The sequence below is a fragment of the Schistocerca nitens genome, chromosome 4, assembly GCF_023898315.1.
Source record: "Schistocerca nitens isolate TAMUIC-IGC-003100 chromosome 4, iqSchNite1.1, whole genome shotgun sequence".
Lineage (NCBI taxonomy): Eukaryota > Metazoa > Arthropoda > Insecta > Orthoptera > Acrididae > Schistocerca > Schistocerca nitens.
In genome coordinates this window covers 645,859,568-645,883,463 of record NC_064617.1, presented here as the reverse complement: position 1 = coordinate 645,883,463, position 23,896 = coordinate 645,859,568, and positions in this window count along the sequence as shown.

The following is a 23,896-nucleotide window of genomic DNA, read 5'->3' as shown; positions in this document are numbered from 1 at the left end:
AGTGTCCCTAATTTGCAGGGAAGTGGCGGTGCGGTCCCCTACGGCACTGCGTAGGATCCTACGGTCTTGGCGTGCATCCGTGCGTCGCTGCGGTCCGGTCCCAGGTGGACGGGCACGTGCACCTTCCGCCGACCACTGGCGACAACATCGATGTACTGTGGAGACCTCACGCCCCACGTGTTGAGCAATTCGGCGGTACGTCCACCCGGCCTCCCGCATGCCCACTATACGCCCTCGCTCAAAGTCCGTCAACTGCACATACGGTTCACGTCCACGCTGTCGCGGCATGCTACCAGTGTTAAAGACTGAGATGGAGCTCCGTATGCCACGGCAAACTGGCTGACACTGACGGCGGCGGTGCACAAATGCTGCGCAGCTAGCGCCATTCGACGGCCAACACCGCGGTTCCTGGTGTGTCCGCTGTGCCGTGCGTGTGATCATTGCTTGTACAGCCCTCTCGCAGTGTCCGGAGCAAGTATGGTGGCTCTGACACACCGGTGTCAATGTGTTCTTTTTTCCATTTCCAGGAGTGTATATTGGTTTCCCGCATTGTGTCCGATTAGCGGAGCTTGGTTCTTCATGGCCACACCTGTTCCCGCTAAATTGAATATAGTAAAAGCGCAATTCCTTGAGTGTCATTAAAATACACTTCTGGAAATGGAAAAAAGAACACATTGACACCGGTGTGTCAGACCCACCATACTTGCTCCGGACACTGTGAGAGGGCTGTACAAGCAATGATCACACGCACGGCACAGCGGACACACCAGGAACCGCGGTGTTGGCCGTCGAATGGCGCTAGCTGCGCAGCATTTGTGCACCGCCGCCGTCAGTGTCAGCCAGTTTGCCGTGGCATACGGAGCTCCATCGCAGTCTTTAACACTGGTAGCATGCCGCGACAGCGTGGACGTGAACCGTATGTGCAGTTGACGGACTTTGAGCGAGGGCGTATAGTGGGCATGCGGGAGGCCGGGTGGACGTACCGCCGAATTGCTCAACACGTGGGGCGTGAGGTCTCCACAGTACATCGATGTTGTCGCCAGTGGTCGGCGGAAGGTGCACGTGCCCGTCCACCTGGGACCGGACCGCAGCGACGCACGGATGCACGCCAAGACCGTAGGATCCTACGCAGTGCCGTAGGGGACCGCACCGCCACTTCCCAGCAAATTAGGGACACTGTTGCTCCTGGGGTATCGGCGAGGACCATTCGCAACCGTCTCCATGAAGCTGGGCTACGGTCCCGCACACCGTTAGGCCGTCTTCCGCTCACGCCCCAACATCGTGCAGCCCGCCTCCAATGGTGTCGCGACAGGCGTGAATGGAGGGACGAATGGAGACGTGTCGTCTTCAGCGATGAGAGTCGCTTCTGCCTTGGTGCCAATGATGGTCGTATGCGTGTTTGGCGCCGTGCAGGTGAGCGCCACAATCAGGACTGCATACGACCGAGGCACACAGGGCCAACACCCGGCATCATGGTGTGGGGAGCAATCTCCTACACTGGTCGTACACCACTGGTGATCGTTGAGGGGACACTGAATAGTGCATGGTACATCCAAACCGTCATCGAACCCATCGTTCTACCATTCCTAGACCGGCAAGGGAACGTGCTGTTCCAAGAGGACAATGCACGTCCTCATGTATCCCGTGCCACCCAACGTGCTCTAGAAGGTGTAAGTCAACTACCCTGGCCAGCAAGATCTCCGGATCTGTCCCCCATTGAGCATGTTTGGGACTGGATGAAGCGTCGTCTCACGCGGTCTGCACGTCCAGCACGAACGCTGGTCCAACTGAGGCGCCAGGAGGAAATGGCATGGCAAGCCGTTCCACAGGACTACATCCAGCATCTCTACGATCGTCTCCATGGGAGAATAGCAGCCTGCATTGCTGCGAAAGGTGGATATACACTGTACTAGTGCCAACATTGTGCATGCTCTGTTGCCTGTGTCTATGTGCCTGTGGTTCTGTCAGTGTGATCATGTGATGTATCTGACCTCAGGAATGTGTCAATAAAGTATCCCCTTCCTGGGACAATGCATTCACGGTGTTCTTATTTCAATTTCCAGGAGTGTATATAGTTATATTTACATGTTACTTACTTTCACAGCGTTGCAGTGCATATTCGTAAGTAATTCGGGTGAAATGTGAATGTATCAGTGGATGTGAGATAAAACCAATCCTTTCTAGTTGATGGTGAATGTCCAGGAATATTTTTGCAAAACTCCAAATTCTGTAGATATTTCTTAAGCTCTTGCCCATTAATGCTGAAACCCCTTGTTTGAAACTTGTGCAGTGGGTGAAGAAGCCCATTATTTTTTTCATTTTTTTCAAATTTACATCACTCTGTAACCTGATTAATAGTTTTTCGAGCGGCACGAGGAAGAATCCTGCCTCTAAAGCTTCTAGCTCTATGGGGTATCGTAGGAGGTGACTTCAATGTGCCAACAATGGCTCCTTCGTCACTCTATTTCGTTATTTAAACGCCACACAACAGGACTATTCTTCATCACGCAACTATAGTGTCAACTGTTGAATCGCTGTCGTTGGCAGCATTGAGACAAATACCACAGTAGCCAAGAAGTGTTCCGAATGTTGTGGAGATGAAACGATCGATACTTTCCGCACACCACCGATACGCTCTGTTGGCCACGAAAATTCCGCGCTTCCAAGATTATTTTGTTTATGTAAGCTCTTTGTGTTATTTGTAAAATTTTTTCAAGAAAATGGGGGATAATAGTCAGTTTGTAATGTTTATCATCTGCATTAAAGATCATAAACATGATCAGGGAATAGGACTAATTTGAGAGACCAATAAAAGGAAAGCACAGTGGAAAACTAGAGAACCATGGATCAGTAATAGAATTGAAAGGTGAGGGATCAGCTTGTGAGCTAGATCAAGTGCAAGAAGTGCAACCAAAAGAATCGAGAAGCTCTGTTGTTGTTGTTGTTGTTGTTGTGGTCTTCAGTCCTGAGACTGGTTTGATGCAGCTCTCCATGCTACTCTATCCTGTGCAAGCTTCTTCATCTCCCAGTACCTATTGCAACCTACATCCTTCTGAATCTGCTTAGTGTATTCATCTCTTGGTCTCCCTCTACGATTTTTACCCTCCACGCTGCCCTCCAATGCTAAATTTGTGATCCCTTGATGCCTCAAAACATGTCCTACCAACCGATCCCTTCTTCTAGTCAAGTTGTGCCACAAACTTCTCTTCTCCCCAGTCCTATTCAATACCTCCTCATTAGTTACGTGATCTACCCATCTTATCTTCAGCATTCTTCTGTAGCACCACATTTCGAAAGCTTCTATTCTCTTCTTGTCCAAACTAGTTATCGTCCATGTCTCACTTCCATACATGGCTACACTCCATACAAATACTTTCAGAAACGACTTCCTGACACCTAAATCTATACTCGATGTTAACAAATTTCTCTTCTTCAGAAACGCTTTCCTTGCCATTGCCAGTCTACATTTTATATCCTCTCTACTTCGACCATCATCGGTTATTTTACTCCCTAAATAGCAAAACTCCTTTACTACTTTAAGTGTCTCATTTCCTAATCTAATTCCCTCAGCATCACCCGACTTAATTCGACCACATTCCATTATCCTTGTTTTGCTTTTGTTGATGTTCATCTTATATCCTCCTTTCAAGACACTGTCCATTCCGTTCAACTGCTCTTCCAAGTCCTTTGCTGTCTCTGACAGAATTACAATGTCATCGGCGAACCTCAAAGTTTTTACTTCTTCTCCATGAATTTTAATACCTACTCCGAATTTTTCTTTTGTTTCCTTTACTGCTTGCTCAATATACAGATTGAATAACATCGGGGAGAGGCTACAACCCTGTCTCACTCCTTTCCCAACCACTGCTTCCCTTTCATGCCCCTCGACTCTTATAACTGCCATCTGGTTTCTGTACAAATTGTAAATAGCCTTTCGCTCCCTGTATTTTACCCCTGCCACCTTCAGAATTTGAAAGAGAGTATTCCAGTCAACATTGTCAAAAGCTTTCTCTAAGTCTACAAATGCTAGAAACGTAGGTTTGCCTTTTCTTAATCTTTCTTCCAAGATAAGTCGTAAGGTCAGTATTGCCTCACGTGTTCCAACATTTCTACGGAATCCAAACTGATCTTCCCCGAGGTCCGCTTCTACCACTTTTTCCATTCGTCTGTAAAGAATTCGCCTTAGTATTTTGCAGCTGTGACTTATTAAACTGATAGTTCGGTAATTTTCACATCTGTCAACACCTGCTTTCTTTGGGATTGGAATTATTATATTCTTCTTGAAGTCTGAGGGTATTTCGCCTGTCTCATACATCGTGCTCACCAGATGGTAGAGTTTTGTCATGACTGGCTCTCCCGAGGCTATCAGTAGTTCTAATGGAATGTTGTCTACTCCCGGGGCCTTGTTTCGACTCAGGTCTTTCAGTGCTCTGTCAAACTCTTCACGCAGTATCTTATCTCCCATTTCGTCTTCATCTACATCCTCTTCCATTTCCATAATATTGTCCTCAAGTACATCGCCCTTGTATAAACCCTCTATATACTCCTTCCACCTTTCTGCCTTCCCTTCTTTGCTTAGAACTGGGTTGCCATCTGAGCTCTTGATATTCATACAAGTGGTTCTCTTCTCTCCAAAGGTCTCTTTAATTTTCCTGTAGGCAGTATCTATCTTACCCCTAGTGAGACAAGCCTCTACATCCTTACATTTGTCCTCTAGCCATCCCTGCTTAGCCATTTTGCACTTCCTGTCGATTTCATTTTTGAGACGTTTGTATTCCTTTTTGCCTGCTTCATTTAATGCATTTTTATATTTTCTCCTTTCATCAATTAAATTCAATATTTCTTCTGTTACCCAAGGATTTCTATTAGCCCTCGTCTTTTTACCTACTTGATCATTTGCTGCCTTCACCACTTCATCCCTCAGAGCTACCCATTCTTCTTCTACTGTATTTCTTTCCCCCATTCCTGTCAATTGTTCCCTTATGCTCTCCCTGAAACTCTCTACAACCTCTGGTTCTTTCAGTTTATCCAGGTCCCATCTCATTAAATTCCCACCTTTTTGCAGTTTCTTCAGTTTCAATCTGCAGTTCATAACCAATAGATTGTGGTCAGAATCCACATCTGCCCCAGGAAATGTCTTACAATTTAAAACCTGGTTCCTAAATCTCTGTCTTACCATTATATAATCTATCTGAAACCTGTCAGTATCTCCAGGCTTCTTCCATGTATACAGCCTCCTTTCATGATTCTTGAACCAAGTGTTAGCTATGATTAAGCTATGCTCTGTGCAAAATTCTACAAGGCGGCTTCCTCTTTCATTCCTTCCCCCCAATCCATATTCACCTACTATGTTTCCTTCTCTCCCTTTTCCTACTGATGAATTCCAGTCTCCCATGACTATTAAATTTTCGTCTCCCTTCACTACCTGAATAATTTCTTTTATCTCGTCATACATTTCATCTATTTCTTCATCATCTGCAGAGCTAGTTGGCATATAAACTTGTACTACTGTAGTAGGCATGGGCTTTGTGTCTATCTTGGCCACAATAATGCGTTCACTATGCTATTTGTAGTAGCTAACCCGCACTCCTATTTTTTTATTCATTATTAAACCTACTCCTGCATTACCCCTATTTGATTTTGTATTTATAACCCTGTAATCACCTGACCAAAAGTCTTGTTCCTCCTGCCACCGAACTTCACTAATTCCCACTATATCTAACTTTAACCTATCCATTTCCCTTTTCAAATTTTCTAACCTACCTGCCCGATTAAGTGATCTGACATTCCACGCTCCGATCCGTAGAACGCCAGTTTTCTTTCTCCTGATAACGATGTCCTCTTGAGTAGTCCCCGCCCGGAGATCCGAATGGGGGACTATTTTACCTCCGGAATATTTTACCCAAGAGGACGCCATCATCATTTAATCATACAGTAGAGCTGCATGTCCTCGGGAAAAATTACGGCTGTAGTTTCCCCTTGCTTTCAGCCGTTCGCAGTACCAGCACAGCAAGGCCGTTTTGGTTAATGTTACAAGGCCAGATCAGTCAATCATCCAGACTGTTGCCCCTGCAACTACTGAAAAGGCTGCTGCCCCTCTTCAGGAACCACATGTTTGTCTGGCCTCTCAACAGATACCCCTCCGTTGTGGTTGCACCTACGGTACGGCCATCTGTATCGCTGAGGCACGCAAGCCTCCCCACCAACGGCAAGGTCCATGGTTCATGGGGGGAGGCGAGAAGCTCTATGAAAAATTATTTTAACAGAAGACAGTCGTGCGATGCCAGTTCAAAAGTAAGAAAATAACTTGATTTTCATCACTCACAAATTATTGCTATCGATATGCTGCTGTACAGAACTTCCAACGATCAAGGTTTGAAAAAAATTTGCTTATGTCTTAGGCAGCAGATACGAGTTACCATATAAAACCACACTTAAATGTTTAGTGATCTCGAAACTATAGGAAGAGAGAAAAAATATATTATAAAAAAACCATACAAAACGTAATTTGTCTGGTGTTACAACGGACATGTGGAAAAGCAAATCAAATGAAGGCATACTGCCATTGAGTTTCCACTTTATAATGGACGAAAAATTAGTTTCACCCGTTTCAAAAGTGACGAAAACTGCAGGTCATCACAGTGCAGAATCTATGCACATGTAACTAATATATTTTAAAATGTTACCTTCTTTAACTTGTCAGTGACATGCTGAGTTTCGGTTCATTCTTGTGAGCGGTACATGTCGGTTTAGGTCCAGTTGGCGTAACTTGGAAGATTTTTCTTGGCTGTTTCACGCCTCCCCTCCCTGCCGTCTCACCAGAGACTTGAGCTAGAGAATGTACATACATTTGTAACCATTTATCACGTATTTAATAATTGCCAACCACTAAGTTAACACGTTGAAGCAAATCAATGTCTGTGACGACACCCAAAGACTTTCGTCTCATCACACAGGCTATGTGGAAAATGAGCTGTAGGTCCTACATATTAAATATGCGTGCTTTTAGATCAAAAAGAGTAATCAAGTGGCACTTCTGAAATATTACAATTGTCATCAAAATGATGACATGAAGAACTTGTTGAAGAAATTTAACATCAATGTAAAAGATTGTAAGGATGAATTATATCATGGTTGTGCATTAGAAAAGATCCATCAACTACCATTCAGACAATGAGTAAATCACTCCACACTTACTGGCGAATGAAGCTACGCAGCTGTCAAAGGACCAATGAGTACAGAGTCGCTTGGGAGTGCTCAATATTATGTGTGTTTTAAAGATGATTTCAATAAATTTCGTGAATTTTCTTTTGGAAGGACCAAAGTGAGGTGTATAATACGCTTGAACATTTTTATGAAGCTTGAATTAAACAGTTTGGATGTGATGGAGGTAAAGAATTTGATAACAACAGATTTAAGGGATTGCTCATAAATAAGGTAAAAGAAGTGCCAATTCCTCCACCCTATACTGCACAGCAAAATAGTGTGGCCGAACCAGAAAAAGGAGCAATTGTTGAAGCTCATGTTCGAAGAAGAAAGCAAACCACAAAGAGAATCGTGGGGAGAAGATGATGATAAATCTGTTTTTGGGCATCTTTCTGGGAATGTCATAGACAAAGATGGGTTTAGAGTCCGGATTTCTTGCAAAAAGGAAGTGGTCTTGAGTAATTCAAGTCAGAAGTAATTTGCAGTTTCCGTAATGATCATATTAAATTTGACTTTCCTACAGCCAGAGGAAGTCAAATTGAAGTAAAATTTAACACACTTCACTGTGGAGGAAGTCAAGTATCAGATAACAATGACATAGAGTCAGCGCAATTCCTCAAGGCCAAAGCCTCTGAATTTTCTGATGAACATGAATTCGACCCCCATGGACCATGGACCTTGCCGTTGGTGGGGAGGCTTGTGTGCCTCAGCGATACAGATAGCCGTACCGTAGGTACAACCACAACGAAGGGGTATCTGTTGAGAGGCCAGACAAACGTGTGGTTCCTGAAGAGGGGCAGCAGCCTTTTCAGTGGTTACAAGGGCAACAGTCTGGATGATTGATTGATCTGGCCTTGTAACAATAACCAAAACGGCCTTGCTGTGCTGGTACTGCGAACGGCTGAAAGCAAGGGGAAACTACGGCCATAATTTTTCCAGAGGGCATGCAGCTTTACTGTATGATTAAATGATGATGGCATCCTCTTGGGTAAAATATTCCGGAGGTAAAATAGTCCCCCATCCGGATCTCCGGGCGGGGACTACTCAAGAGGATGTCGTTATCAGGAGAAAGAAAACTGGCATTCTACGGATCAGAGCGTGGAATGTCAGATCCCTTAATCGGGCAGGTAGGTTAGAAAATTTGAAAAGGGAAATGGATAGGTTAAAGTTAGATATAGTGGGAATTAGTGAAGTTCGGTGGCAGGAGGAACAAGACTTCTGGTCAGGTGACCACAGGGTTATAAACACAAAGTCAGATAGGGGTAATGCAGGAGTAGGTTTAATAATGAATAGGAAAATAGGAACGCCGGTAAGCTACTACAAACAGCTTAGTGAACGCATTATTGTGGCCAAGATAGATACGAAGCCCACACCTACTACAGTAGTACAAGTTTATATGCCAACTAGCTCTGAAGATGACGAAGAAATTGAAGAAATGTATGATGAAATAAAAGAAATTATTCAGATAGTGAAGGGAGACGAAAATTTAATAGTCATGGGTGACTGGAATTCGAGTGTAGGAAAAGGGAGAGAAGGAAACGTAGTAGGTGAATATGGATTGGGGCTAAGAAATGAAAGAGGAAGCTGCCTGGTAGAATTTTGCACAGAGCACAACTTAATCATAGCTAACACTTGGTTTAAGAATCATGAAAGAAGGTTGTATACATGGAAGAACCCTGGAGATACTAAAAGGTATCAGATAGATTATATAATGGTAAGACAGAGATTTAGGAACCAGGTTTTAAATTGTAAGACATTTCCAGGGGCAGATGTGGACTCTGACCACAATCTATTGGTTATGACCTGTAGATTAAAACTGGGAAACTGCAAAAAGGTGGGAATTTAAGGAGATGGGACCAGGATAAACTGAAAGAACCAATGGTTGTACAGAGTTTCAGGGAGAGCATAAGGGAACAATTGACAGGAATGGGGGAAAGAAATACAGTAGAAGAAGAATGGGTAGCTTTGAGGGATGAAGTAGTGAAGGCAGCAGAGGATCAAGTAGGTAAAAAGACGAGGGCTAGTAGAAATCCTTGGGTAACAGAAGAAATATTGAATTTAATTGATGAAAGGAGAAAATATAAAAATGCAGTAAATGAAGCAGGCAAAAAGGAATACAAACGTCTCAAAAATGAGATCGACAGGAAGTGCAAAATGGCTAAGCAGCGATGGCTAGAGGACAAATGTAAGGATGTAGAGGCTTGTCTCACTAGGGGTAAGATAGATACTGCCTACAGGAAAATTAAAGAGACCTTTGGAGAGAAGAGAACCACTTGTATGAATATCAAGAGCTCAGATGGCAACCCGGTTCTAAGCAAAGAAGGGAAGGCAGAAAGGTGGAAGGAGTATATAGAGGGTTTATACAAGGGCGATGTACTTGAGGACAATATTATGGAAATGGAGGAGGATGTAGATGAAGATAAAATGGGAGATACGATACTGAGTGAAGAGTTTGACAGAGCACTGAAAGACCTGAGTCGAAACAAAGGCCCCGAAGTAGACAACATTCCATTGGAACTACTGACGGCCTTGGGAGAGCCAGTCATGACGAAACTCTACCATCTGGTGAGCAAGATGTATGAAACAGGCGAAATACCCTCAGACTTCAAGAAGAATATAATAATTCCAGATCTCAAAGAAAGCAGGTGTTGACAGATGTGAGAATTACAGAACAATCAGTTTAATAAGCCACAGCTGCAAAATACTAACACGAATTCTTTACAGACGAATGGAAAAACTAGTAGAAGCCGACATCAGGGAAAATCAGTTTGGATTCCGTAGAAATACTGGAACACGTGAGGCAATACTGACCTTACGACTTATCTTAGAAGAAAGATTAAGGAAAGGCAAACCTATGTTTCTAGCATTTGTAGACTTAGAGAAAGCTTTTGACATTGTTGACTGGAATACTCTCTTTCAAATTCTAAAGGTGGCAGGGGTAAAATACAGGGAGCGAAAGGCTATTTACAATTTGTACAGAAACCAGATGGCAGTTATAAGTGTTGTGGGACATGAAGGGGAAGCAGTGGTTGGGAAGGGAGTGAGACAGGGTTGTAGCCTTTCCCCGATGTTATTCAATCTGTATATTGAGCAAGCAGTGAAGGAAACAAAAGAAAAATTTGGAATAGGTATTAAAATCCATGGAGAAGAAATAAAAACTTTGAGGTTTGCCGATGACATTGTAATACTGTCAGAGACAGCAAAGGACTTGGAAGAGCAGTTGAACGGAATGGACAATGTCTTGAAAGGAGGATATAAGATGAACATCAACAAAAGCAAAACGAGGATAATGGAATGTAATCGAATTAAGTCGGGTGATGTTGAGGGTATTAGATTAGGAAATGAGACACTTAAAGTAGTAAAGGAGTTTTGCTATTTGGGGAGCAAAATAACTGATGATGGTCGAAGTAGAGAGGATATAAAATGTAGACTGGCAATGGCAAGGAAAGCGTTTCTGAAGAAGAGAAATTTGTTAACATCGAGTATAGATTTAAGTGTCAGGAAGTCATTTCTGAAAGTATTTGTATGGAGTGTAGCCATGTATGGAAGTGAAACATGGACGGTAAATAGTTTGGACAAGAAGAGAATAGAAGCTTTCGAAATGTGGTGCTACAGAAGAATGCTGAAGATTAGATGGGTAGATCACATAACTAATGAGGAGGTACTGAATAGGATTGGGGAGAAGAGGAGTTTGTGGCACAACTTGACCAGAAGACGGGATCGGTTGGTAGGACATGTTCTGAGGCATCAAGGGATAACCAATTTAGTATTGGAGGGCAGTGTGGAGGGTAAAAATCGTAGGGGGAGTCCAAGAGATGAATACACTAAGCAGATTCAGAAGGATGTAGGTTGCAGTAGCTACTGGGAGATGAAGAAGCTTGCACAGGATAGAGTAGCATGGAGAGCTGCATCAAACCAGTCTCAGGACTGAAGACCACAACAACAACAACAACAAAGCCTCTGAATTTTCTGATGAACATGAATTCGAGAGTAGAGGACAATGAAGAAAACCAGGCTGGACAGAAAGTGTCGAGTTCTCGATGCCAACGAATGATCCAAAGAGTTTTTCTGGCGTGTTGCAGTCAAATGGAAAGTAAAAACGGATGAAAGATGTTAGTGAAGAACTAGATGCCTAAAGAGAAGTATTGTAGCATCGCTGCATTCTGTTAAAGTAAATAAATCAGAATTGTGTTTCCTCTCCTACGGTGGTGATTTGTTTTGTGTTGTGAATTTCTTTGCTCCTAGGAGTTTCTTTAATTTTCCATACTTTTAATCTATGAAGTTTTTTGTTGCTATAAGTAATCTTTTAGATATTAAAGGAAGAAGGTCACTATTCCTAAAAGCGTTGTGTTCTTGCTATAAAATTATATCCTAAGTTCATCCACAACATGTTATGGACCCAGGTTTGAACACTTCAGGTTCTGAGAATTCTTTCCCAGACTATTTTTCCATTTACTAGGATATTAGTGGGACTGCAAAATTTTTCAAATGGCAGACACAGCACTTCAGTTACGTGATGACAATAGTCGTACAAACATTCGCAAATCGTCAAGTGAAAATCGGTGGGAAACATAGAAATGGAGATTCAACTTTATTTAAAGGAACATTTCTTTATTCGATTATTGTATTGTATTGTATTGTATTTTTATTGATCCAGGCAATCATAGTATTGTACAGCTGTACATATGATATGTACACGTCAGTGTCTGTCATTAGCAGAAGGAGACGAACCGTCCAACACATATTGGCGCTAACAAAGGGATAATGCTTGGACAGCTCATATCATTTGAACGGTGCTTGATGAGGAACCTGCTATTCATGTAAGAAAGAAGACAGATGCAATAGAAATTTGGGACACCATTACGTCAGTATATGAACAATCTTCATTGCAGTGACAATATGCGTTATTCGATTGTTTCTTTGAAATGTCAAAAGATGACATCAAGTCTGTAACAAAACACATCTCACTACTTGGGAATATTTTCCATGATTTGTGCAGTGAACAAAGCAGAATTAATCCAAAAGCAACTGTACCCTTTCGCTGCTCCAAAATTATATTTGGAAAACATTAGGACCCGAATGTCAGTTCTATAGGTCGCCCTGGTATCGCGTTCCTGAAACTGAGCAGATGACAAAGCTTCTTATTGAGAATTCGTTAGCTACACTGTCAGTAGTAGAGCAACCTATGTAAGGCCCCACTCTGCATTGTTGCCAAATTTATTTAAGATGGCAGATCCAAGATGGCGCCGATAGAAGTGGCAACATTGCAATGATGTCATAGCTGGAAGTTCAAGTTTTGCGGGAAAACCCCCTCCCCAACTCTCAAGAAAATGATGGAAAGTTCAAATTTTGGTGGGAAAATAGGTCAATTGGGCCACCTCCTCTGGCCTGACCCCCATCTCTCCCTAAGAAAATGGCGGGAAGTTCAAATTTTTGTGGGAAAAAAGGTCACTAGGGCTACCTCAACTAACCTAAGATGTGGCAGGAAAACAGATCAGTTGGTCTGCCTCCACTAATCTAAGTCATCCAACCACCACCTCTTTCTTGGAATTGGTAGGAAAAGGACTGAGACTGTTCTGGGCTGCTCGATGGAATGGACGTTTGAGTTGTCATAGGCAGTACCCCCATCCTAGTGTTACTTAAACATCGATAGCTGTCACATCCGATTTTATCAGTAGTATTATTAAAAACTACACATTTATTGATTAACTATCGATTGTTTTGTACAGGCATTTCAAATGGAAAATAGTTTTCTAAAAATTTTTATTGCTTAAAATACAACAATAAAATTTATGGAAATTTTGTTTTATAAAAGTAAGGTATTTAAATTCTTGTCCTTTCAGTCTGTTCTTTAAAATGAACATTAACAGATTTAAGTAAGTTGTTTAAATTCTTCTCCTTTAGTCTGTTGCATTTATCCTGTCTTGGATAAAACACTCTCTGCAGAAGCTGAAGGCACTGGACACCACAAAAATTAGTGGCCATTACACATAACATACCATTACATTTTGCACAATATTGTAATATAGAAGGATGCTTATCTGTCACAGATTTTGAAAATATTGATGTAGGTCAATTATGGAATGACTGACTAGTATAACGACATCGATGTTATGCGGTTGCTCATTGGCAATAAAAAGTATATCACCAGATTTCAAACTGTTAGACATATTAGCACTGCTCATGGATGCTTCTGTTTCAAGTATTATTCTTGGGTTGATTCAATGATAGGAGCATACTCCTTCTAAAGTACTGTTGCAGCATTCTCTGTCTCTTCAAATGTCCTGAAAAGTTTTTTAAACCTGGGATCTAATAATCTCACAAGCATATTAACAGTCAATGTGTTAAATGGTTTCACTCGTTCATTTACTGATTTAGCCAAGGAATCCACACCACTTCATCCTTCATCAGTTGTTAAGGTGCTTTCCAAGTCTGAAAACTTCGCAGCAATACCTAGTATAAGAGGCATAATTAAGGAAGCAGTGATGTATAACTCCCCTGAGATTGTTGTTTTTGCTACTTCAAAAGGTTCAAAATGATCTATTATCTCTTGTATAGTTAAGTAATTTTCTACTGTGAAGATAGACAGTGCTTTTGAACTTTAATTAATCCCAATCTCAAGCCCACTTCGTACTTCCAAAATTCTTCTGGGTATGTGGCATGAGCTGTTCCATTGGCACCTTTAGTATCAGTCTCAGTTTTTTTTTTGTTTGCTCTTTTTTGAACATTGTGCAGTTTGTTACTGTCTAGTGTAGAGCTATGAAAGGAATTAACAATAATGTTTGTTTTCAATAAAATTTTGGAAAATGTTTCTGGATTAAACAATCTTGTACTGTTAGTTGGTATCAGCCATCCAGGGTTAAAATTTTTTCTCCACCCAGTAGGTGAGATTTCGACTAATAAATTTTGTGAGAATATCATCAAGAATTTTTATTGAATTATTAAGCTGGTATTCGGTCTGTTTTGTAGATCAGAACTTAGTGTGATCGAGTTGTTAGACTTGTTTGATAGTGTAGCTGCTTCAATTTATATTGTTCCATGAGAGAAAGAGGAGTACATTAAAGTAACTGATTTGAGTTTATTTTGGGTTGCAGTGGTGGAGAGATTTTTGCTACGATTGTATATGTGGAGGAATTGGTTAACTGACGCTACAATAGCGTGGATAACGTTTATTAGTGATTACAAGGCGTGGGAGTAACGGACTAGCGTGTTGTTAAAAAATTATTCCCTGATTTCGGTGAAACTTAGTTCCGTATTTGGAGACGTTGACTTTGGGTGCAATTCATGATATTCTTGGTGGGCACAAGATTCTAGAAGTAATTTTGGTTTAAGTTGGTGCATTTTGTACTCACGCATGCTCTAAGGTAATCGAGCAGTTGCGGTATTTGTGTGATTTTGTACGCTCACTCTAAGGTAACTAAGTGTTATGTTGGCATATATTTCGTGTTCCCTCTAAGGGTTAGTGGCACAATAATTGTGATTATGTATACCGTTGAGTTTAAATCTCTATTGGTGTTTTATAATTCCAGGAGCCTGGGTCTACATGACTTATGTAAAAGGGGACACATTTATTGTTGCCTGTAAGTTTTGTGACTCCAATATTTGAAGATAGAGTTCGTACCCTGGCAAAATCAATTAATATTATTCGATGACATTCAATTCCATTGCTTGGTAGAGTGACGAGTTGCAAATACAATTTAGGGACTGTTAGAGGGAACATGACTACCAACACCTGAAGTGGATGAGCCTTGATTGCTGTGTTAAAGTTAGTACAAAAGTCGTGGTGGCATGTAAGACTTTTGTTTGTGTTTTTGTTTTGTCTGTCCTATCAAGATTTGTGTGGGGCTTAGATTTTTTAAATGTCACTCGTATGCATGAAAGTTGAATGTGAGATAGTAATTAGATTGTAATAAACAAAAGTCAGACTTAATTCTGAGCTCAGAAACAAATTTTACAGTGGAAAGGATCGAATTCCCACTGAAAGATACGCAAGTGGCATAAATAATGAAGAGATACATTGATGCAAAGTAGTTTAAAGTCAGTCTTCCAAAGATAAGACATTTATTCCAGGTTTCATAGAGCGAGACTCAAAGAATCAGTGTCTTATTGAAATTTTAGCACGATTTAAAATCAATAATTATAGAAAAAGGATTTAATTAGATTTCACTTCAGAAAAAAAGTAATGGTATTAACTTGTTTATTCACTTCACGGTTATTTCAGGGGTTTAAATAGAAATAAATAAGGAAAAGGGACAATAAGAAATTATGTTTACAGATCGTAAGAGAATTAATGGTATCGCAGAGATAGCTGTCACTATACGGCTGGTTTACAATCAAATTGTAGCTTTGGTTGCAACATTTTGAATTATAGTAATAAGAAAGGGTTTATTAAATTTAACTGAACAAGGGTGTACGAAATTGAGATTTACTGTACATAAGTGAAATGTTGAGTATAGTAAATATTTTATTACTCGTTTTAGGTGATTTTGTTTCATAGTAGTGAGTAAAATATTTTCGCATAGTAAACTATGGCAATAGTTAGTGCGAATAACATAAATAACCAGCAATAGTTATACAGGGTGAGACACTAACTATTGTCACCTAGAATAACTCTGAAACTATGATAATAGCTGAAATGTTTGTGGGATAAATTTTGCATTTGACAATGCGGGACATAATATGAGTTGGTTTTTTGTTGCTAGATCGGGTTGCGTCAGAGATATGAAGATCAACTTTGTTTTTTCGAAATCGGATTCTTTAGCTTGGTACTTATTTTCTGATAGCGGCTATTGTGACGAAACCAGTGATGCGTAACAGTATGTGTTTGAAGGTCAACGAAGGTCAAAAAGGTGGCATGAACGTCCATTTACAGAAGGTGTCCGAAGTTATGACCATTGGTATCAATGCAGTCTGCAATCTTGTTAGCATGGATTGAGTGGTATTCCTTTTCACTTTAGCTCTTATTGAAGCACATGCTCTGACAATTCTCTCTCGTATATCGTGCAAATAGTAAATATTCGCAGAATATGGTGTATCCATCTAACGTGCCATTGATATGTAAACACCATTCGACGATTTCGCAATACAACACTAATAGGAACAGTAAGACTAGTATTGTCAAATCAAGTGAATATGAATGAGGTACTCCTTCGAAGAACAAGTCGATACGCTTCTCATTTATGGAGAATGCCAACGGAGTTCAGTGAGAGCTACAGACTTATACACTGAAAGATAACCTCAATGTATCACCCTACACGTCGTACTCTTAGATATGTGTATAATAAATTGAGAACAAATGGATCTTTAATGCATCGGCAACGTGTCCGGTAAAGGAAAGTTACTAACGAGGAACCAGAAAATGGTACTCTTGTCACTGTGGTTCGAAATCCTTGTATTAGTTCGCGTCAAATGTCAAGGGAATCAGGCATGAGCCAGAGTAGTATTGTTCGCGTACTGCATCGCCGTAAATATCATTGTTACCATATTGGTCTCCACGAAGAATTACCAGCCAGCTTGCGGATTTTCTCTGCCCATGGACTGGTTGTTTGAGTTGTCATCATCATCATCATCATCATCATGGGCTGTGTAAAAACAAATAGGCTGTGGAAAAATTAGGACTTTGTACAGACGCTGATGACCATGCAGTTGAGCACCCCACAAACCAAACATCATCATCAACACCAAGAATTAACTGGTACAGACTGTACACATTGCATTAAATTCTGCCGATGGGCTCAACTTCAGATTCAGAGGGATGACATATATATTAATTTGATTTTATTTACTTACAAGGCTACGTTCATGAATCATAGAAATGTTAGTTTGCATAACATGCATTATTGGGCGACTGAAAATGCACCATGGCTGGTCGGTGAATGTATGGTGTGGGATTCTTGAGGACAGAATTATAGGCCCCTATTTCATCGAAGGGAATCTTAATGGTAGGAAGTACACCACATTCCTGCAAGAAATGTTAGGTCTGTTATTGGAAGAAATACCTTTAGGAACAAGGAACGTTATGTGGTATCAACACGATGGGTGTCTGGCACATTTTTCGCTGATGGCTAGAAATGAGTTGCAGAGACAATTCCCAAATCAGGATTGGACATGGAGATGTGTTATGGTCAGTTCGTTCACCAGACTTGATGCCTCTGGATTTTCTCTTGACGGAATTTGTAACAACAACAACGTTATACTATGGTACATATAATAATTTTTTTCTTCTGATTTTCGATAAATTAGTGTAAGCGATGTTCTGATTTCATTTCTTTTCTCTTTTCATGTCATTATGTTAAAGAAACTGTAAACAATTTTCGATGTGAATATTAATGTTTATGTCAAATTGCAAGCAATATTATAACAAAATGGAAATGTAAGAAATGTTGAAACTGTTGTAAGATGTTAAAGTTGTAATTGTGCGCCTGGTCCATACGTAGGCAATGTATTAGGATATGTAGAATCCAAAACCTTTGGTGAATACCCTGTCTGTAGGGGAGCGATAAAAGGTGGATGGTAGGCGAGCGCGGGAAAATGCACACGGGCACTGTACGGCATAACGGGCTCAGCAGTAGTAGTCGGAGTTGGGCATCGGTCTGAGAAACACGCTCTGGATCGAGGAGGCTCTCCTGGAAAACGTGATTTCATTGAGCCTCGGATGTGCCGTTTCCGACGACTATACAGCATGGCTATATTCCATAGGCACTAAATGGAAAAGTATTGCGACGCTAAGAAGAAGCAAAGTGCCGATACATCAAGAGCCATAGCTGTGATTGTATGCGTGCTTTGCGCCTCGCCATCTCGCCGCCCGCCAACCGTCGCATCGACACGAACAGGTTGAAACTTTTAGTACTGTATTCGTGTGGACCAGTGTTACTTTTGTTCCTGACTGTTCAATAACAACTTAACTTTTACCAGAACTGTCCTATCATTTAATTATCCTCATCACTAACCTAGACTGGGTCCTTTCCACATGTTGTGCAATCCGAGTGTCCCGAAATGAAGATTTAAAGTTGATGTTAATAACACTTACCTGCAGACCTATCTATGTTAGAATGATGTTTAAAGAACTTTGTTGTTAATTAATATATAGGTAAATAATATAGGTCTGATGAAGTTGGAAGATAATGTTGAAATTGGTTTAGTAATGAAGGGTAATTAATTTGAGTCAAAAATAATGGTAGTTAAATGAGCAAGAAATAAGACAAAAAGAGTAGTAACTCATATATTGGAAATCTTGAGTGCTTAACGATTTCGATAATCAAAAATTTCAGTACAGTGATCATAACAGTTTCAGGGTCCCCCCCCCCCTTTTCTTTTCTATTCATGTAAATTCTGAAATGTACTGAACTGATTAGACCAGCAAAGTTAAAGTCGAGATAAAACCAAAAGTTATTAGTGTTTTACCTTTTTCAAAATTGACATTGTATGTTTGTTTCGAAAGTGCTATTTCTAGGGTAACCTATACCCGATTTTAATCAGATCAATAGACTGTTCGAAGTTTGTAGTAAACATTATAGTATATTGTTGTGTATTTATGGCTTGTTCATATTAGTACAGAAAGTGAAATTATTAGTTCAGTATATTTTCTGGTTCTAAAATTTACCATATTATGCAGTGTTATTACGTGTTGTTTTGCGTACACGTTCTTCAACTTGTACAGGGAAGAAACTCTATTAATGCCAAATTAGGCTGGCGACCGTATTATTAACAATTTGGTAGCATCTGCTGTGTCGTTTCTTGTCCGTCCCAACGTGTAGTTGCACTTCAGACTTGTTTGACGTATCATTGTTGTTACTGAGTGGGTGAAAGTCTGATTTTGCCTCCATTCTGGTACACGCGGTCAACATATATACCAAAATCCTTTCCTATAAGGTGAAGCCTGTTAACTTACCATAGTACAGGCTTTAATAAGTACCGTGCGCAGTAGCGTAGTGTTACAAGTGGCTTTTCCGTGACAGGACTATTTGTTCTGTTGGGGCATACTACGTAATAAACCAAATTTGGTATTTCATAGTACAAGCTACGTAAATGCTGCTGTAGTGTTACAAGTGGCTCCCAGTGACAGGACATCCAGTTGTTGTCGGTCACAAATTAATGTGAATACCGAACAGTGGATGTTCAGTAGCACGAATTGCAATATTATTCAGTAAAATAAATAGCAGTGAACGTCAAGTATAGTAGTGTGGTGTAATTTGCATTCAGTATGGACAGGAAAGTAGACACGGTAGATGTGCCGTGCGTAATGGAAGATGCTCAGGGCAATAGCAGGAGTTTAAGCGGCCACATAACAGATGGAGTTAGCAGAAGACAATTGGCGTACATACAATATCACGAACATGTTAACGAACAGATTGAAATGTCGAGAGTGCCTCGAACACAGCAAGGGATAAAACAAGAAGTAGAGGGTGACTTTGTAGATGATAGTGGGTATGTGAATGAATCCACTGACATGTTTGATTCACCACAGATAAAGAAAGAACCGAAAGAAACTTTTGAAGTAGGATCGAAACACACCGATTCCGTAGAACAAAATAGTGTGAAAATTTTAAGCATGAACGATTTATTTGAACAATTTACCAAACAAATTGCAGGGCAGAATAATCAGTTTAAAACACACATTGCCGAGCAGCTCAAAACACAAAGTAATCAGCTCAAAACGCAGAATGATCAGCTTCAGAAACAAGTCAGTAATCAGGTTAGTCAGCTTAAAACACACGTTGACGAGCAGCTTAAAACACAAAGTAATCAGCTCAAAACACAAAACGAGCAGCTTATAACACACGTTGGTCAGCTTAAAGTACAGGTCGAAGAACAAGGAATTAAAATTAGTAAACAAATAGAACAGGTAGAACAAAAAGTGGGTAATTTAAGCTCTGTAGTAAATACTATGAAATTTGAAATTGACACAATTAACAAGAATATGGATACTATGCAGGGGGAAATTGACAACATTTACAGTAGATTTGATGTTGAAATCCTCAACATCCAAGAGAAGGTAGAGCCTCTGGTTGAAACAAAAGTAGACGAAAAAGTTTTCGGTCTTAAAACTGAGATCGTAAACGAATGACAACACGGAATCTCACAATTGAAAATGCAGTTTCAGACACTGAAAGAGATTTAGGTGAGAAAGTTACCGGATGTGTACAAAAATGTGAACAAAATACTTCGAAAATTCAAGGCAAAATTTTCGATCTTGAGAGTAAAATTAAAGATAGACCTGGTGGTGTCTGTAGTGGCACACCATTTGCGAAGCTGTCAGAAGGTGAGGAACGCTTCGATCCCGCCAAGAAACATAACGGATGGCATCCGTTAGATTTCATCAAAAATTGCGAGAGGATATTTCCTGAACACTTGTCTGATCAGGAAAAGATAAACGTAGTAATTAGCGCCTTAGCAGGTGATGCTGAGCGCTGGGGAATTAATTTGAATACCGAACGAATGACGTTCGAAGAATTTAAGCAAAAGTTTACGGAAGAGTATTGGTCCGAACAAAAACAGGATCATTTATGGCGCGAGTTTATCATGGCCAAGCTTCATGATAACAGGGGCAGGAATTCTTTGAAAGATTTCTGCGAATATTGGTACCGGAAGTTGACGCATTTAAGAGGGAGAAGATCCGATTCGGAAATCATATGGGAGCTATGTAAAAAGCTTCCAGAATATTCGAAGAGATACGTGGGAAGCAATCATCGCAGCTTCCAAGCGTTTCTCGAAAGGGTCGAAGACGAAGACCATTGGCGCGAAAGTCGTGCCAATTTTCAAAACTTTAGTAACAGGAATAATCGCAATAATGACGAGAGAAATGACGACGATGGGTTTCGCGTCAATATGATACCGAGAGGTAGAGGCAGAGGATGAGGAAGAGGAAGTTATTCAGGTCGCGTTAGAGGGTACACCGCGCAAAATAATAACGATGAGGGAAACTGATTTCCGCGAACGTCGCGAGCCAAACGGAAGCGGACAGTAGATACAGGCCCCGATTTAAGAAATGTTACAGGACTAACAGTAAAATTATGAGACAGGTTAGAGACAGGCGTGGAACGACGCAAGGTGTCGTTGCGGAACAAGCGTCAGGTGCGCACACAGATGACTCATATTCGCCGCGCAGAGCGATACTTGTTAACAGGCGAGTGGAGCATCAGAGGGCAATGGCCCTGCCTAACAGAACAGCTGTTCAGAGAGAAGCCGCTAGCGATGCGGCAACATTAGGTACGAACGTAGCCGTAAGAGCTGGTGAAAACATTACGAGTGGTAATTCTGTGGCGAAGGAAATAGTAGATGAAACAGTGGATACACAGAGAGGTGCGGTTAGCAGTGTTAGCAATAAAGTAAAAGGCGAGAATGAATTAGCAGATCGACGATCTGTACAAGGGCCTAAAGCAATGTGAGTGGGAGGATTTTAAGAAGGAGTATGAGACAAGGAAGTTAGTTAGTGGAAAAGAAGATAGTAGGGACGTCAATAAGGTGACGTGGCCCGAATTTGAAGGGGAGAGAGTAAATAGCGCTGCGCAGAGTACGCGTGCTGCCGATAGGACGAAGGTTATAGATAGGAAGGAATTGGAGGATGAAATCCTAAACATTGACGAGGAAGTAACTTCTGTTAATGAACCGCAAACAGTACAAGCTGCTACCGAAAGGCACCGTGGAGAAGGGGCAGATAATTACCTAAAAGTAATTGAAGTCCACGAGGATTACACTAAATATGAAGTAACAGTGGATGTGAGTAAAGTGAAGAATGAGGCCGTTTCGCCGAAAGAGGATACTGAGTTACAATTAAAGCCTGACGAAAATGCAGAGGAAGAACTTAGTGCCTGTCTCAGAAAAGCCTTTATGTTAGAACCTGAAAGCGATCCAGAATGGTCGGATTCTGACGATAGTTCAGATGATGAATATTTCGGTACTCGTGAAAATAATGGGAATACAGCTAATTGCGATATTGTACCTACCGATGATGAAATTTCAAAACAAAACCCAGATGTTGAGACTGAATACAGAAAGAAGGAACCACCTGACGACTCAGTGTTTATTTTGCAAAGAGTTCAAGTAACTAAAGACTTTGAACTCCAGAAACCGAAAAATCCGCCAGATATAAATGGTTCACAGGTCAGGAACGTATCTTGGGACGATGTCACAGTCGACCAAGGTGCGTTGCGGAAAAAACAGGAAGGGGCATGAATTAGAGCCTGGGGCAGATTTATATTGGACTTTGAGAATGTCATGAACACCTTACATCATGAATCTACTGGATTCCCACCGGAAGAAATTTTGTTAGGCAGCAGAAGTAAAAGTTTAATTGAAGAAAAACTAGTTTCCACCTTGTACAAGTTTGGGGTTGAGTCAAAAGAAAGAATTAGTCAGAAAAAGGGCAAAGCAAAAAGCTGAATCTAGATCTAAAAGACATGATAAAAATCTGAAAGTTTCAAAATTTAAAATTGGGGATTATGTTCTTTTAAAAAACCCACGAAAAGTCTAGTGAACTGAACCATGAAATTTCCAAATTTAAATATATTTACAATGGGCCGTATATAATACAGAACATTCCACACGATAATGCTTACTACCTGATCTACCCAAAATCCAAAAAACCTTTAGGTGTAAGAAATGTTGTGGACCTGAAACTGTATGTTCCTAGGAGTGAGTGACCTAAGTACACTCAGAGAGCAATTTGCAGTAAATATGCTGTATCTTATGCTGAAACTAATTTATTCCAAATGTAACTAATCTTTGTAAATATACATGTACCAATATCAGTGTGCTAATGTACTTATGTGAGTCTCAGATTACCAAATGTACTGTAAATGTAAAGATGTATGGAGAAAAAGGGATGAAAAGAAAGGGTAAATGCTGGAAGCCAAATAAAAGCAATACCCTTTCTTTCAGGAGTGCTAGTTCTGCAAGGTTCGCAGGAGAGCTTCTGTAAAGTTTGGAAGGTAGGAGACGAGGTACTGGCAGAAGTAAACCTGTGAGTACCGGTCGTGAGTCGTGCTTCGGTAGCTCAGTGGTAGAGCACTTGCCCGCGAAAGCAAAGGTCCCGAGTTCGAGTCTCGGTCGGGCACACAGTTTTAATCTGCCAGGAAGTTTCATATCAGCGCACACTCCGCTGCAGAGTGAAAATCTCATTCTGGAAACATCCCCCAGGCTGTGGCTAAGCCATGTCTCTGCAATATCCTTTCTTTCAGGAGTGCTAGTTCTGCAAGGTTCCCAGGAGAGCTTCTGTAAAGTTTGGAAGGTACGAGACGAGGTACTGGCAGAAGTAAACCTGTGAGTACCGGTCGTTAGTCGTGCTTCGGTAGCTCAGTGGTAGAGCACTTGCCCGAGAAAGGCATAGGTCCCGAGTTCGAGTCTCTGTCGGGCACACAGTTTTAATCTGCAAGGAAGTTTCAACTCATATATTGGAAATCTTGAGTACTTAACGATTTCGATAATCAAAAATTTCAGTACAGTGATCATAACAGTTTCAGCCCCCCCCCCTTTTCTTTTCTATTCATGTAAATTCTGAAATGTACTGAACTGATTTGACCAGCAAAGTTAAAGTCGAGATAAAACCAAAAGTTATTAGTGTTTTACCTTTTTCAAAATTGACATTGTATGTGTGTTTCGAAAGTGCTATTTCTAGGGTAACCTATACCCGATTTTAATCAGATCAGTAGACTGTACGAAGTTTGTAGTAAACATTATAGTATATTGTTGT